This window comes from Miniopterus natalensis, chromosome 21 (assembly GCF_054644295.1).
Source record: "Miniopterus natalensis isolate mMinNat1 chromosome 21, mMinNat1.hap1, whole genome shotgun sequence".
NCBI lineage: Eukaryota > Metazoa > Chordata > Mammalia > Chiroptera > Miniopteridae > Miniopterus > Miniopterus natalensis.
The window spans coordinates 19692157-19709413 of record NC_142101.1 but is presented as its reverse complement, the minus strand read 5'-3'; the positions used below and the strand labels follow the sequence as shown (position 1 = coordinate 19709413).

The following is a 17257-nucleotide window of genomic DNA, read 5'->3' as shown; positions in this document are numbered from 1 at the left end:
ACAGGGCATTGCAACATTGTATCATTCTTTTCAATAAATTAGCCTCTGGCGCGAATTCCTTAAGCCTCCACCCAGGGCTGTGAGAATGGCAATGACTCCTCCTCTTGTCTTGTCCACTTCCTGGCACAAATGCCACAGTCTTGGGGACACCCCGGGGCACCCATCTCCTCTGCAGTGTGAACACAGGGCTGTACGGAGGCCAGCTCGACTGAACGCGGCTCTGTTTGTGTCCGTGCAGACACGTGGCCAGGCACATGGCAAGGCCCGGGGCAGGGAACGCCCTCCCCTCTGGGAACGGCACCGGCACGGACGCGGCTCTTGGCTAGTCCTGGTCACCCTCCCAGGCTTCTCTCACCCGGTCCACTCCCCACGGTCCAGGTCCAGCCATTGCACACATGTGAATGGCCCAGGGTGTGGGCGAGCCGGAGGGGAGGCTGGACTAGTTGTGACCGCACCGGCAAAACCCCTGCCGCTTCCCTAGCACAGTGTGGTCCTCAGGAGTCAGACTCGGGCCGGAGTCCGTCTCCTTCTGTCTGGAATATGTCTGGTGAATCAGCGACCACGTTTCTCTGATTATTTACCACTGAGTGGATCAACCTCGCTTTCTCCTGGAATTCTCTTCCAGACAGTTCAAAGACTTAGTATGAAAAAAAAAAAGTATTCAATCTGCCTTATTAATAACTTTATATTACATAATAGAGTACTATTTTAAATACATTGGGTTAAATAAAACCGTGTGATTCATTTCACCACCTTACTTTCTAAACTGTGACGTGCCTCACGTTTCTGTCCTAACCGGGAAACTTTTGGTCAGAGAAGTGGCAGCTGTGCCGAGCTGGAGTTCGTGAGCCCCCACGGTCGCTACGGTCCGGCTATATTTGGAGACGGGCCTTCGGGGAGGTAATGAGGTTAAATGAGGTCACAGGGTGGGGCCCTCATCTGACAGAACTGGTGTCCTTCTAAGAGGAGGGTGAGATGCCAGAGAGGGGCTGGCTCCCCTGTGTGCTCGGGACAGAGGCCACGTGAGGACACAGACAGAAAGCAGCCGCCTACAGGCCAGGAGGAGGGGGTCTCACCAGAAACCGACCCTGACGGCACCTAGATCTTGGACGTCCAGGCCCCAGGACTGTGAGAACATTGCTTCCTGTGGTTTAAGCCCCGACTCCTTTGGTATTTTGTTACAGCCGCCCGAGCCGACGAATATAACCGTAAAGTGATGTAAATCAGCCTATTCGTTCTTTAAACATCAATACCCCCAGTGGGCTACACTGGACACTGACCACCTCCATGACCATGGCCGGTTTTCAGTTGAGAGATTTGCTAACACGGTGCTTTGACCACGATACCGTCGGTTGTTAAGGCAGAAAGAAAACACCCCAGGCCCCCGGCGAGGCGCAGTAGAAGCTGTGAACTGACCAAGGAGGAGCCAAGCAGAGGGGAAGGGACGGTCAGTGCCGCTCCGACCCGGCGGCGGGAGGATCTGAGACACACAGCTCCCGCACGATGAAATCGGGTTTCCTGCTCCTCTCGACTGAGATTACTCGGCCTGCGAACGGAACGGCTCGGGCGGCACTTTGTGGGACGCGATTGGATTAGCAGCGTCGACGTTTTCCTGGGGCCTCGGTGTGGGAAAGGGTAATTGCAGGGTGGTGGGCGCAGGCAGAGGTGAGGGGACAGGGCAGACGTGAGAGGCTGTTTCCGAGCTGCGGCTGGCGGGACGGAGCAGGGAGAGAGCCGAACGCGGAGCTGAGCCCCAAGCCTCCTTAATTAGGACCAACTGTGGGTGAGGAATGCTGACTCGGCGGCCGCCGCTTGTTTGCCTTCTCTCTGGTTTCAGAGACTTCCCTCTGCCTGCCCCACGCCTTCCCCTCCTCTGCTTCTCCCAGGGGTGGGGACCTTTCCCAATGAGGACATTTAAATCCTTCACAGAGCAAAAGGTAACGGAGGGCCTCTCCCAAGAAACGGGGAACGTTCTCGGGGGGGGCAGTCACATGCCCCTGCAGAGGTGACCGACCCACTGACACAGGCTCTGGAATCGTGTGAAATCCCCTATGCAGTGTTTTTTTTTAATTTTTTAATTGATTTCAGAGAGGGAGAAAGAGAGAGAAACATCAATGATGAGAATCATCATTGATCGGCTGCCCCCTGCATGCCCCCTGCTGGGGTTCGAGACTGAAACCGGGACGTGGGCCCTGACCCGGAATTGAACTGTGACCCCCTGGTTCACAGGTCGACACTCGACCACTGAGCCACGCCGGCCGGGCTCCTATGCGGGGTCTTTATCTCGGGAGCTGAGTGAGTCCTTGTCTCAGCTCTGTCTCAGCATCTGGGAACCAAATGTTGGCGAAGCTGAACATCGGGGAAAATAATTTTGATTCTTAACTTGGGCAAAAAACCCCCCCATCTTGACAAAGATGAAAAAAGTCACAAAATTAGGATGTCCGTTGACACAGGTGATCTTAGTTTGAGTTTTGGTCAGAGAAGGCCTGCGGGGGGCTCTTCAGGGGAGCGCTGCCTGGAACCCGCCCAGGCCTCCCCTTTTGCAGATTCCTGGACAGGGGAGATGGTGGCATCCGATTTAAAATTTTATGGGGTAGTCCCCGCTTCCTGCCCACTGCTCACCCGTATTCTCCCTGGGGCCCTTCCTCCGGAGTCTCCCGCACAGCTCCAAAATGTGTGCATTTCTGCATTTTCTTTGAACCCATGAGAAATTAAGAGTCAACGGACACAACCCGGACAGCTCGGGAAGGGTTAGGGTCAGTGCCTCGAGCCGGGGTTGCAGTCTTTACCCGTAAGACCCCAAATGGTAGATGTTTCAGGCCCTGAGGGGCCCGTGGTTTGGAATGCGGGGCCCCACCCGCCCTGCAGGGTGAAACCAACGTGGACAGGGCCCTGACGAAAGGGCAGAGCGAACGTCCAGACAACCAACCATATTTTCATGAGTCACCAAATATTTTGCTTCTTTCAAAAGAATGATTTTCTCCCAATCCCTTAAAAATATTGAAAACCATCCTTAGCTCTGTGGGCCGGGCCCGGAGAGGGAGAGGACCGTTTGGAACCAGAGAGCCAAAGTTTGCTGCCTGCTGCTGGCCTAGGCCAGACTGAAAACAAAAACAGAGAAATAATAATCCCTCCGTGGACACATCCTGGACCCAAACGCAACTCTGGGCGAGGAAGGGCCTCAATGCCCGTTCCCTTCTGATCTAACCTGCTCAGTCCACAAGTCAAAATGGGGGGGCATTGGGGGACAGAGAGGGCAGGGGAGGAAAAGGGATCACCAGTGTGCCTGGCACCCCTGCCAACCCTCTGCTGGGATTGGCACGGCCTTCACGTGGACGGGACCCGGCACATCCGAGGTTTCGGCTGCTCAACGCAGGGCTTACTCAAATCGTGCATCAGGGACAGACACCCGGGTGGGAAGGGGTCACGTAGGATGCACGCGTCCTGTGCATGTTTTTGGTATGATTAGAGCACAGGGAAAAGTCCTCGATGTTAACAAGCAGCCACTCACCTTCCCATCTCCGGTCACCCTGTGAGCTCCAAGTGAGTATTGGAGGAGGTGACGGGGTAGGAGCCAGAGGTGAAAGGGGGCCTCGGGCCCTGGATCCACACTCTCAGGTTAAGAGTCTGTGTAGTTCTGAACCGGTTCTGGCAGCTCCAGAGATTCAGTCTGAGGCGGCAATAAACACCTCGCGCCCGCCTGTGAAGGACTCTCCGGGAGCGAGGCCTCCCCGGCCGGCGGCCCTCTCCCCATTCTCCGGCTTCTCCTTATGGCAGTCAGCGCTCTCATCCGGAATCCCGGGCCTTCCATAATCACCTTTCCTCCCCCCTTCCCCTCTCCAGTAAAAAGTCCACTTCCCAACTTCCTTACTGTTTCCACATAAACCGGAGAGATGGCCTTTTTTCCTCACTGAGCCTCCTGGCTCCGCCAAAAATCCTGACTCGAAGCGGAGGGCGAGCTCGCCGCCCAAACTTTCTGCCCGTAATTACCCCGAGGCTGGTCCACATCTAATCCACCGAAGAAAAACAGAATGGGGAACGCCAGACAGGAAAGCCAGCCAGAGAGAAACACCACAAACCCAGGTCCTGAAGCCCGAATATCACCGGCCGCCACGTCCGAAACCTGCCCGCAGACCTTCCTGTTGAGACAGGAGGCCAAGAGCCTTCCGATCCAGAGGCCTGAGCACCTGGGAGGGCCGACTCCGGAGAGAAGCAGGTATGTGACCGGGGGACTCTCGGGGACGCCAGGGTGATGGAATTCATGAAAGTAGGGGCTTCCCCACTGACCCAGGTATGGGCTGACATTTCATAGAGCACGGAGCTTCTGCCTTTTTCGTTTATGGAAATAAATGCTACGTCGCTACAACAGGGGCTCATTAATTCGATCCCCTAGGATGGATTCAGTACCTACACAGACCACAGTGGCTCCCAAATAGACCGTTTTAACAGTATTTACATTACTGTATTTTCCTTTGAACTAGCCACTCCTCAGACACGTGAATGGGCCTCATTTGGGAAGACAGTTACGGGCGGCCAAGAGAACCTTCTTTGGGTTTCTAACCCAATCTCCGATCCCAGACAGATCTGAGATACTATACGAGGTAACCTTTCATTTGAATCTCCCGCCCCCCCCCCCCAAAACAAACCATACATTCTTTCCTAATGTAAAGATTTCCAATAACGGCAGAAAACTGGCCGTTAATAATAGGTCCCAACCTGTCAATTACAGCGGCCTCCAAAAATAAAGCTTCATGGGGGAAGAATTTGCGAGTTCCCAGATGCAGCAGAGGAGCCTCCTCACGCCACGGGACTCTGGACGCCTGCGCGGGACTGGCAGGCAGGCACGCAGAGCGCAGTCCTCGGGAGGGATTTTTCTGCGTAAACCAAACCATGACTTTCCCCTACCTCGCCTCTCTGTCTCCCTCCCAACCAACCTTACAATTAAACACCCAAGGCTTGTGTTCCCAAGGCTGTCTTCCCTTGCATTTCTAGAGAGCAATAAAGGGGAGAAAAAACAAACAAAGGCCGCGCTATAACCCGTCACCTTCCCCGCATTTTGTCTTAGGCGGTGGCTGGGTCCACGCGTGACTTGTGAAGGTTCCTTTCTTGCCAACCCGCCCATAAATGCTCCCATCCTCGAAACCCTTAGAATAAGAATACTTATTCTGGATGTCAAAAGACGTGTCCCAAAGAGGCCGTCTACATTCATGCATTTTTTAAAAAAATATGTTTTTAATGATTTTTTAAAGAGAGAGAAAGGGAGAGAGAGAGAGAAACATCCATGATGAGAGTCACTGATCGGCTGCCTCCTGCTCGCCCCCTGCTGGGGATCAAGCCCGCAACGCGGGCAAGTGCCCTGCCCGGGAATCAAACAGGCGACCTCTCGGTGCATAGGCCGATGCCCAACCGCTGAGCCACACGGGCCAGGATAGATGCCTGCATTCAGAGTAGCTTCCTCTCCCACTAACAACCTCTCCTCTTCTCTCGTTGGCTCTACCTGGGAACACAGGGCAGGTCAGTGCAGAGGAATGCCAGCATTAAGAAATCCCACTGAGCCTGGCCGGGCGTGGCTCAGCGGTTGAGCGTCGACCTAGGATCCAGGCGATCGGGGTTCGATTCCCAGTCAGGGCACATGCCCAGGTTGTGGGCTAGCCGATCAGTGACTCTCATCATTGATGTTTCTATCTCTGTCTCTCCCTCTCCTTTCCTCTCAAATCAATAAAGATATATTTTAAAAAAAGAAAAAAAAGAAATCCCACCAAATAGAAAGTTTACTGGTCTCTTTAATCATCTAGGTCTTAAAGAAGGTTGACTTGTCACCTCCCCCACCACGGGGGAGCAAAGGAGGGGGGGAGGGTCCGTGATCTGGTCTCGGTGGACACTGTAAACTTTACAGACCTCTCGCCTTCATCTCTCTCGACATTAACTGGCCTCTTATCTCAAGTCCCTGGGTTCACGGGCTGCTTACTCTCGCTGAGGTATCTCTGGGGAGGGCCCCGCAGGTTTTCGCTTCAGAGAACAGGACGGCTGAATACCACATTGTGTGCGGGGTCAAAGGTTGGCACCGGGGGAACACCCCCGCTCGGCCTCCTGAAAGACCTCAGTCTTTATGGGCCAGCCTCCCGTGCCTGTGAAAGTAAGCGCGCCCCCGCCTCCTACAAAGCCGTGAGCAAAGCGAATGCTAAGAAAAAGGGACCTTAATTCCGAGCCACTCGGCGGCTGAACTGAAGGATCGCACTGGAGGAAAACTGGATGCAGGTGTTCCAGGTAACAAAAGCGCCCAGGCGGGACACCCCGGTCTGAAAGATAACAGGGAGCTGAAAAGAGCAGGCCTCTGAAACCCTCGCCTGCCAGCGCCAGGTACACCTGAAAGGCAGAGGTCCTGCCTGGCCGGCCGTCTCTGGGAGCGGCTGCTGCTTTCAACGCCCCGAGAGACTGGGTCGCCGCAGTTCTGTAACCGAGGGGCCTGCCACGGGCCCGAGCCCCTCCCTCCAACCGTCTCAGGACGGCCTCTGTGCCCCTCAGCAGGCCGTGGCCTTCCTCCACCAAAAAAGGGGAAGCAGAGGCTGAAGGTTTTGGAACATGTCAGTATTAGATTTCTGGGGGGGGCTTCATCGATTCAGCATCCAAATTGTACTCTGAGCCCGGCCGGCGTGGCTCAGCGGTTGAGCGCCACCCCGTGAACCGGGAGGTCACGGTTCGATTCCCGGTCAGGGCACATGCCCAGGTTTCGGGCTTGAATCCCAGTGTGGGGCATGCAGGAGGCAGCTAATCAGTGACTCTCTCATCTTTGGTATTTTATTCTCTCTCCGAAATCAATAAAAACATATTTAAAAAACAGCGAGGTACCCCGAGTCCGCCCAGTGGACTTCGCGGGACGTCCACCCTTCCCCAGGTGCCGCGGGCCACCTCGCCTCCCCCAGGTGGGGGGGGAGAACCACCTCTGTTATCTGAAGATGTGTATCTGAGGGGAAAAAACAACCATGTCGAGAACACAGGAAGCGACCGGCTAGGAAATGGCTTCTGGTATTAACATGTTTTTCTTGGGCGGTTCTGAGTGGAAACCTCGGTTCTAGGGCTTTATGATCAGTCTGGGGCTTTTGGCATAATCCTTAAAGAGGTCAAAAGAAGGGAGGCCGGAATGAAAAGAAAAAGACAAAGTTAATCAAAATCAAACTGGTTTCGTTTCTGGGGAAGGTGCCTGCAGGCAACAGACAGGAACAAAAACACTTGCTTTCTCCCGGCTGCTGGTCGTCTGCTCGGAGGCCCGGTGGCGCCCACCCTACTCAGCTTAGAGGAGGGAGGGGCCTGGCCGCTCCACCCGCCCCCCCCAGTCCTCCTCTGGTGCCCAACAGGCCCCAAGGGGCATCCCTCAGAGGTGCCCCCCCCATCAACCAAGTGTTGGGGTGGAGTAAACATGAAATTCATCAATTTTCACTCCAGAGGATCGGAAATGGGTGATAGAAGGTGTGACCTGGGCACTAAAACTCGGGGAGAGCCAGGCTCAGTGGCAGGTGGACTTGGAGAGAGAGAGAGAGACACGGGAAAGAACTCACTTAGTACTTTCCAAGCCCTTTTAAAAGAGGAACCCTTTTTACTATTTTTTTTTTTTTTACCAGAAGCCCCCCCCATGTATTAAATGGGTAAAGACAGCTGCACAGGTTGAAATGGAGGCAGAAGCTCGAGGTTCCCGGTTCCTCCCGGTCCCCGGGCCCCCCAAGCCATGAACAATCATGCAGACAGACGGGTGTTCACCCTAAGAGCTTCCACCTTCCTCGGGCACTCGTTGGGTGACGGAAAATGACAGAAAGCTCCCGCGAACCTGGGTTCCGCTCAAAGTCCCAGAAGCAGCAGGATCTCCCCCCCCCCCGAGACTCCTGCTTTTCCCATCCCACTCTTCCCACCTGAACCCACGGTGGGCCACGGCCCGCAGCGCCCGTTTCTTTAACGCGGGACGAGATTTCCAAAGCGCAGAGCCGTCTGAGCGCCAAGTCCTCCCAGAGGGTTAGAAAATCCCCCGGGCCAGTCCTGCCCCAGTTCAGAGAGCGTTCGCTCCTGACCACCGGCTCCTCCAGCTTCCCAAAGCCGATCACACGCCGTCGATTTATGTGATAGTTAAATGATGCAGTTTCAATGGGCATGGACGGGAGCTCAGGGGGCACCAGGGACGGCAGCCTGTTGGCGTTTGGCGTGCAGAGGCCTGGAGAGCGCGTCGAGGACAGAGCGAGGCTCACAAGGCCGAAGACGTGACCCCAGCTCCGCTCTGACCCCTCCGGCTTCTCCGTAAGCTTCACAGGTGGGATGAGCTAACTCCCGGCTGGTAGGAATAATATTCGGAGTGTGTCTGAGTCCCCGGGCTCAAACCCCGTGGCCGGCACCGTTCTACTTGGACGGCATTGTTTTACTGGTAGAACTGTTCTGGGTTAGAGAGATTCCTGGTTCAGCTTCATCAGAGACGCAGGGAGGGGCTCGGGAGCTTGCCCGGGCTGTGATGCGAAAGCCGCGCTCCAAACCCAGGAGTCTCCGAGTCCTTGGGGGACCCCTACAGGTGGCGCCGCCCCCCGGGCTGAGCAGGCTCTTTCCCAAGGGCTTTCTGACCGACTCTCTGGGGATCAGAGCTGCTCTCCCCAGTGATCAGCTCTGTGCAGATTCCCCAGAATTAGCTTCTCAGGCAGCGGGAAAGCGCCCGAGCCTGCTGCGCATGAGCAAACCATGGCTCCCTCCCTCCTGCAGGAGGCGCCTTGCCTTGCATTTCTCAGACCGAGGGGGGTCTTTTCCCCACTGGGGTTCGAGGTGAGGGCGGAGCTGGCAGAGGCGTTCCCCCCAGGTCCCATCTCCCTTTCTAAACACCCACACGTGCCCATCTGCTGGGATTTCTCGATGGGGACTCCGGGGGTGGGTGGGGGGGACCTGCGGAAAGAATGGCAGGTTGGGGACCATCTACAGAAGATGACGCAGTTTCTACCCACTGCATGGGAAGGCTGAGGTTACCACGCACCTGTCTCCTTCCCACGTAACCGGTAACCGTGGGAAAAGCACACAGAGGACAGTTTATACCCTAACATACCGCTCACGATACCTCCAAGGTAATGATTCTAAAATGTATCATAAGCACGAAGAATAGTGGCCCGTGGGCAACCCTAACACGTATATAAGGTAGGAAATAGGAAGGGCAGAAATTTCCAGAATGTGGAGACAGGCTCCGCCGTAGACCAGGATTGCGGGGGGGGGGGGGGGGGGGCTCTTCCCAGACAGGAGGCTTGGGTTTCAGGACCCGGTCCACCCCTCAAGCGCCGCTTTCCCACCGCCCATCAGCTGTCCCAGCCACTGTGCCCAGGGCTCACATTCCAGGCGCCTGCGGCACCCGGGGATAAAGCCTAAACCCAAGCGTCTGTTTTCCTTGAGGGCCTCGGAGCCATAGATCCATCCACTAGTAGAAAAAGCGCTTCTGTTTTAAAGCTGTTTGAAAACCTATTTTTAAAATCACCCAGTGGTCGGATCTGCAGGATCAAACCCCGGCCATCCCGTGCGGTCCTACGGAAGAATTTAAGTAACCCACGGGAGATGCGCTGAGCCCGGAAATCAACAGCTTCGCGCCCACACCCTCGCCGTCCGCGTCTCCGGCATTTGCTGTTCCCGGGGCCTAGGTTAGTGTCGGTGAGAGGGGGCAGCCCCGACCTCCTGGCCTCCCCCGCGGAGGGCAGGGGCTCCGCAGCAGGAGGTTGAGCCAGCAAGTGCGGTCTGCCTGCGGTGTGCACGCCGGGCCCCGTAAAACTAACAAGCAGCAGTTCGTTGGCTCTGCTGTCCTGGGCATTTGGTCTTCTCACAGGCTGCTCCTGTCGGGGCCGGAGCCCTCTGCCCCGGGGGGGGGGGGGGGTGTCTCTGTGGGATGAGCAGGTCTGCTTCCCACTGGTCCCCAGGCTCTAGCTAAGGGTCCTTCCCAGAGGGGAACCTAGGTGGGCAGAACAGGACAGATGCCTGGACTCCAGGTTTCCTGCCTGGAAGATACGGGAGGGTACAGGAGAAGAGGGGTGTCCAGGAGGGACCCTAACACTTGAGACGCGCAGGAATGGTGCCTCGGGAGCCAGCCTCTGGCGAGGGATGCAAACATCCCAGCACGGGGGTGGGGGGAGGAAAGGCGTCTGCTTCCAAATGGAGGGACCGATCCCAGCTCAGCTCATCCAAAGCTGGTCACAGAGCTATTCAGAGGGCAATTAAGTCATTCACTCTGCTACCTCACACCTCTGGCTGCCCCCCCTGGAGCTGAAGGGAAGCCTGGGCCTGCAGGGAAGGTGTCTCTTTGATCCCAGTGGGCCTCAAACATCCTTTACAAGGGTTACGAGCGGTCCCCAGAGCCAAGGCCTGGGCTGAGCTGTCCCTCTGAGGACTGGAGCCAGGGCAGTTACATTTTATATTCGAACTCTGGCAAGCTGAGGACTGACCTGCCGTTTAACAACATCCCCTCTCCCTCTCCCTGCCTGTGAACAATCCGGAGAATCCGGGCTCTGATGGAAAGGAAACCACAGGCCCAACCCAGCCCCACCCCAGCAGGCAGCAGGCTGGGGAGGTGTAACCGACCTGCGCCTACCTCTCCCTGGGCCGTGGCAAACAGGTCCCCGCCCGGGCACACCTGCCCAGAAGTCGGTTTCTGGTAAGGAGCTAAGGTGAGTATGCAACAGCTGTGGCCCCAGGACAGGGCGCTAGGCCCCAGTACAAAGCCCGGGTCTCCCGGGGTGGGGTGGGGTGGGGCATAGGAAGGGGGCAGAGAGGAACCAATTCAGAAGAAATGGAAAATCCTGGAAAAGGCTGTAGGGGAAGGAAGGTGTGATGGGCTCAGGAAGGGTTACCGGAGTCACCTGAGGGATTTTCCCACCTTCTGGGAGGTGGGGGGTCGGGGCAGGCACGGGGTAGAACCAATTAAACTTTCCTCGGGCACATCCAGTTTGGATCTGAACGGGGGTGACTGTAGAAGTGTGTGGGGGGGTCATGAATGGCCCCGTCTCCCCACCTTCTCCAGGGCCCAGTGACTCAGGACTCGGCCCAGGATCTAACCAAAAGTAAGACACCTCCCTCTTCCCTTCCCCCTCCCCAGAAGTCCCCAGATAGATCTATTTTCTGTTCATCAACTGGACTCCAACGGTCCCCAGTCACACGGCTGCCAGAGAAGCTGCAGCCTGTCTTGTTGGGTGGGGACAGACAGTTTGGGGCCTGCAGGACTTTCCCTCCCAGCCATTGCCCAATTCTCCAGCCAGTGGAGAGACTTGGGCCCCCTCCAAGGAGCCCTGGGGAAGCAGGAGCCGGCTACGGGGTGCAAGTCCGGGCTCTTGGGGTGCACGTGGTCACAGTAGGATTCACTCCCTGACCCAGCTTCCCCGGCGGGCCAGGTCGGACCCCGGCAGAGAGGAGGGCGTGTGCGCATCGGGGCGGGAAGCTCCCAGAAAAACCAGGAAGCCACAGCCGTCTTTCTCAGGCCGCTGGGATCCCCTAATCCCGGCTGAGAGTTGGGGGCTGGCTGTGGCCACACTCACTTCCCCTGCCTCCATGGGGAGCCTGGGTGCTAAGGCCCTCACCTTCCAAGACCGGCCTTCCGGCCCCCGCGGGGCATCCTCTCCAGCCCCCAGTCCCTGGCTCTCAGCGCTTCCCAGCCGATTCCCAGGGTCACCCCCTCTCAGAAGGATTCATTCCACCGGCTGAGGGGCCACAGATTCACCCCCAGGCCCCTCAGGTCGCACCCTTCCGCCCCCACCTGCTCCTTTCATCCCAGGAGGCAGCCGGAGCGCCTGGGGTTGGGAGACCCCTCGCTGAACGGATCAGGGGGCTGCAGCCCCCTCCTGGAGCTCCCCAGGCCCCCAGCACCCCCACGGCCCTGCCCGCGACCACCCAAGTTCAATTAAGTTGTGCCATTGTCTCAGCTTTGTCCCGTCTCTGGGGAGCCCCGGAGCCTGGCCTTCCCGCTCCCGCCCTGACCCCCGCGCGCACCCACCCCAACCTCAGATGCCCCCAGAGGCACGTCCATCTGGGGGGCCGCCGATCTCCCCCGGGTCAGAGAAGACCCCCACCCACCCCTCGGGGCTGCAGCCGCGGGGGCGCTGGGGGCGGGGTGGGGGCTGCAAACGGGGACCCAGGTCCGCGCCCGGGGCGCGCGCGCGCGGGGCTCACCTGCGGGGGAGGCGCACGGTCCTCCGCGCCCGGGGCGGCGGCAGGTGGCGCATCGCCGCGGCTCGTGGCCACTCGCGGTGGGCGCGCAGCCCTGCACCCCGCCGGAGCCGCCGAGGGGACAGCCCGGCCACGCGGAGGCCGGAGCCCAGCGGCCGAGCCCCGCCCTCGCCCCGCCCGCCGCCCGCGGCCCTTAAAGCCGCAGAGCCGCGTCGCCCCCGCTCCGGCTCCGCCCCGGCCCCGCCGCGCGCGCCGCCAGCGGGCCCCCGAACGCCCGGCAGGTAGACAAAGGGACGCGGCCGCCGCAGCCGGGGCCCGGGAGCCGGGGCGCAGCGCGGCTGGGGGGCCCTCACCCTCCACAGCGGGGGGTGCAACAGGGCCGGCGGTCCCCAGAAGGGGCGATCCTCGGGGACCCAGGCTGCAGGGGTGCAGGTTGGGAGCTCGGGGTGCACCGGGGCAGGGAGCCCCGAACCTCTGGAGCGCGGTGCAGTGGGACAGAGAGGTGGGGTGCAGCTGGGCAGGGCCTAGACCCCCACCTGGTCCGTCGCAGTTGCCGCCGGGCCCCTGGCCCCCCCAGCGCCCTTACTGGGCTGCAGTGGCAGAGGGGCCAGAGCAGTGCATTTCCAGGTCTCTGGTGTGTGTGGGTGGTGAGCCCGGGGCTGGGAGGCCTCCTGAGCCCTCCCAGAGGGGCTTCCTCCCTGCTCCCTCCTGGCCCCTCTCCAGGCTTTGAAAATTGGAATAAGTGCAGGAACCAGTCACCGCCTGGATCAAGGCCTGTGGAGGGGCTGAAGGTGAGACCCTGGTGCATATGGCCAGGGGTGCGGCCCTGCATTTCTCCACACGTTGGGGTTTGAGTCCTAAAGGCAGCCCTTCTCCCTAACGCCCGGCAGGCTGCAGTCCTCTGGCTGCCCAGGGCCACGGACAGAGCACCAACTTCTTATACATGCACTGAGTTCAAAGGCGCAAGTGGACATTTACCCCCTTTACCTGAGTGGTCTGGGTGGTCAGGCTTAGAAAAGACCACCAGGTCCCAAGCAGAGCAGTTTGGGGGGGATCCGAGCAGAGCAGGGGTTCTCTCTGGCACATGCTCCTGTCTCAGTCCAGGCTGGTGTCCCAGACCAAGCCCCTAGCCTGGCCATTCTGCCCTGGTGACATCCCTGGCCTCCTCTCCACCAAGAGCGAGGGGGGTCAGTCCTCCAGGGAGGCTCTGCCTGCACAGCTGTGTGGGCCGCGGGGTCATCTGGGGAACAGCTTATAGGACTGGACATGAGGGATTCTCTTCAGCCAGCAGGGAATCCCGAGCAGAATGACTTTGCCTCTGCCAGAGGAATGTCACCAGCGGGGGATGTTTTTCTCTGGATCTAGCTGTGCATGTTTTCTGTATGGACAGAGCCCAGAGGGAGGGAGCTGAGGCCTGTCAGGGGTAAGGTGCAGGGGACCTTGCTGTCCCTAGACATTCCTTCCTTCACACTACTGCAGAGCCCTAGTGGCCCCAATTAGGGCTCAGAAAGGATGAGTGACTCGCTCAGGGTCCTTGTACGGAGCCCAGGCCTTCCCATTCCCAGGCCAGCATTCTCTGGACTGGTCAGTGCCACCCACCACTCCTTACCAACTCCCTCCCTATGCCAGCCTGGGGCTCAGAGGGAAGGTTTGGAGAATTGGAGGCACAGTCTGGGTGGGGGCACAGTAGATGCACAATGCAGTATCCCTAATCCAGCTGTGATGTCTCTGGGAGCAAGCGGGCCAGCTGGAGGAAGGGGCTGCTCCAGCTGCGTTACTGCTCTGCAAATATTTATACAACCTCGGAGGAGACCTGCTTTCTCACCACCCCACAGCTGGGCAGGCATCAGAGAGGACGCGCCTCCCGGACCTTACAGAGAGCTACTGTTTCAGTCGTCCCAGCTCAACACCCTCCTCCCGCCATCCAAACCTCAGCCTCGTGGTGTGGGTCTGAGAACAAGGGACAGATGCGACGATGGGGACGGAGACAGAGGAGAGGCTGCCTCTCCAACAAGGACTGATGGACCCTCAGCTGGCCTCCCTGAGCTGGGTGTGTGTGCACGTGTGTGCATGTGTGTATGTGAGTGTGCATGAGTGTGCATGTGAGTGTGCATATGCATGTGTGTGCACATGTGCATGCACATGTGTCTAAACTTCCAGCTCAGATCCCTGAGGCTGGAAGCAGTGATTTCCAAGCAGCCTGAGCACCCACCGCCCAGGCTCTCGGTCACTGAGTTACATTTCTAACCTCTGCAGAGAAATAGAAACAGTTTCAAGCAAGTTGAGAAGACACCGTAAATATATAAATATACCATCTCCTTTGAGCCTCAGGACCCTTCCCAGCAGCTGCACCTGCCCCTCCCTGGTTGTAGCACCTTCTCTCTCCAACGAGACTGAGCCGCTTCCTTCCCAAGCTTCGGGGTTCTCTCCGGGTCCCAGTGGTCTATTCTCCCCAGAGCTGCCAGGAGGACCCTTGGCAAATGTGTCAGATGCCATCACTCCTCCCTCTGAAACCTGCCCATGGCCTCTCCTCTCACTCAGAAGGAAAGTGCAAGACCCCCAGTGACCTCCGGACCTCATTTCCAACCACTCTCCCCTCACTCTGCTCCAGCCACGCTGACCTCCCTGCAGGGCCCTGAACACGTGCCCATCCTCACCTCAGGGCCTTTGCACATGCTGCCCATGCCTTTCCCCAACCTCCCATCTCCATGAGCCCTGCCCGACCCGGCCTGATTTTTCCTGCTCTACTGTATGACCCGTCTGCCATCTCTCTTGCGTGCGAGTTTAAGAAGCCTGTCTCTTTTTCTCTCCTCTGTGTCCCCAGGTGTCGGGTCCAGTGGCTACTCTACAAATATTTACTGACTCTGAGGAAGACATTATCACCTTTCCTTTCAGACAAGGACAGGGAAGCACCCAGAGGCTAAGTAACTCATCCAAGGTCATGCAGAGAGTGAAGGGCAAACCTAGAACTAAACCCAGGTTTGCTGGACTCCGGAATGTTCCACTGGCTTTGCAGACCTGCCTCCCAAGAACAGGAAACTGACCACGGGGGCTGGTGGAGACACAACAGTAGCTGCAGCCTCCGGACCTCTGGGCACCTGCCCTGAGCTGGAGCCTCACGAGAGGAGCATCTCGCTCCGGAGAAATCCAGAACACGGGTCACCTGAGGAAGTTCACCCCGAGGGCACAGACAGCCGGCTGTCCCCAGGCCCCTCTGCAGAGGCTTGTTGTGGCTCAGAAAGGGACGGTGACATCTGGGTGATAAGCTCCGTTCCTCCTCTTGCAGTCACACTCGGCAGAATGTCAGTCATCCTGGGAACCCCACCGCCCGGGTCTGTCCACATGGCTGTGTTGCTACTGGGCTGGCCCTGTCATCAGACCCACAGGGGCCGGGACAGAAGCCAGATCGGGGTAGAAGAAGGGGAGGCAGGAAGGTTTCAATGCACCTCGTCAAGAAAAGGGGGCAGGGACAGGGCTGGAGATCTGTCCCTGTCTCCCAGGCTGGAGATGCCACACAAGAGACAAGGGACAAGAGAGACCCCTCAGGTAGCTTCCTGATGCTTTCGGCCTGTTTTCCAAATGCACGCTTTTGTGCATCTGCCTCTGCTTGTCCCATTATTGCCTCAAGATCCTGGCAAACTATTCAGCCCTCCAGCCCCTGAGGGCACCCCGTGTGCAGCTCCAGCTCCGCGGGCAAGTCCCCTGCCTCGCCTGCTGGCCTGTCGTCAGCTGCTTGGCCAGAGCCATCTGACAGCCTGGAGGCCAGAGCTGGCCCCTCGTGCTCCTCCCGAGACAGCCGAGCCTTTGAGCAGAGTCCACAAGGACCTGTATTCACAGAGGATCAGGGCGCCTGCCGCCCTGGGCCCTGTGGCTACTGCCCTGTGGTTCTCCAAAGCAAGACCCTATCTTGGGAGATGGAGGGGTCACCTAGGGGCATCCCAGGAGGGGTCTAACAAGGGTTCATTGCTCAGTCGCCAGCACAGCCTAAACTCTACGCTGCTGGTGTTGAAAGGAAGTCGAGAGAGAGAAGACAAGGTCTCTGTCCCGGAGAGGCTCCGACTCCGGCAGAAGGCATGGGACCCCTGCCCCTGACATACCCCAGGCTTAGGGGCACGTAGGCCCCACACAGAAGGAAGAGGCTGTGTGATGGGCACCGCGAGGCCGTGGGTGATAGGGGCCTGGGTTCAGCTCCGGAGCTGCCACTTTTAAGCTACGGGATCCTGGCAGGCCAGTTAAGCCCCTTCCGATTTGCTTAGCGAATTCACAGTGTTGTTAAGATTAAATAAAATAAAATAAGATAAAGTGTGCCTGTGTTTGTAAACCGTCCCTGCTGTGCAACCCTTAGAGAATCAAGAAAACACGAGTCCTTACAGTACAAACAACTGACACAGAGTCCAGGACAACCCAGGGCCAGACAGCAAGCATTTGCAATGGGATGAATGAAGGAAGGCTTCCCGGAGGAAGGGGATTTGGCAGAGACAAGTGGGCAACTGGGCATGACCCCCCAGGTGGGAAAGCTGCATTCTAAAGCCTTTAGGACTTTTATAGGTTTGGGTTTCCAGGCGCCAATCAAAAGAAGGGAGGTGACATTTCCTGAGAGCCTACTGCATACCTAGTGTATGAACTGGTACCTGGTGTACATAAAACACAACCTTCTATGTCGCCCCAACAACAATCCCAGTCTCGTATTACTGCTCCCGCCAGAATGCGGGCAGTCTCCCCAAAGCCTGGGAGCTGGGATCTGAACCCCGGCCTGTCAGAATCCCCTCCTGTAACATCAGACGGCTCCGCATCTCCAGGCCCCACACGAGCCCAGCCGGCTCGTCACAGAACGTGAGGCTCCTGGGAAAAAGGAGAGGCCGACAATCAGGAGACAGGCAGGCAGGCAGGCGGGCACGGCTGGTGGGAAAAGCCAAACCCGTCTCCACAGCCTCCTCAACCCCATCTCCACGCTGACTGTCAACCAAATGGTATGTCATCAGACAGCGAAAACCCAGCAGCTCGATTGTAGGTTACTAGGACACGCGGGAGGAGGGGCCCTGCCGCAGCTTCCCCCGCATCCGTTGCCATGGCAGCCAGCATCCATCCAGCTGCCCCTCTG

The 17257-nt window shown here is 58.1% G+C and overlaps 1 protein-coding gene across 1 annotated transcript in view; it reads right to left on the bottom strand.

The window, feature by feature from the left end:
- NAV1 (neuron navigator 1) overlaps positions 1-17257 on the bottom strand; it is a 112045-nt gene that overhangs the window by 23159 nt on the left and 71629 nt on the right. The gene's annotated exons all lie outside the window — the stretch shown is intronic.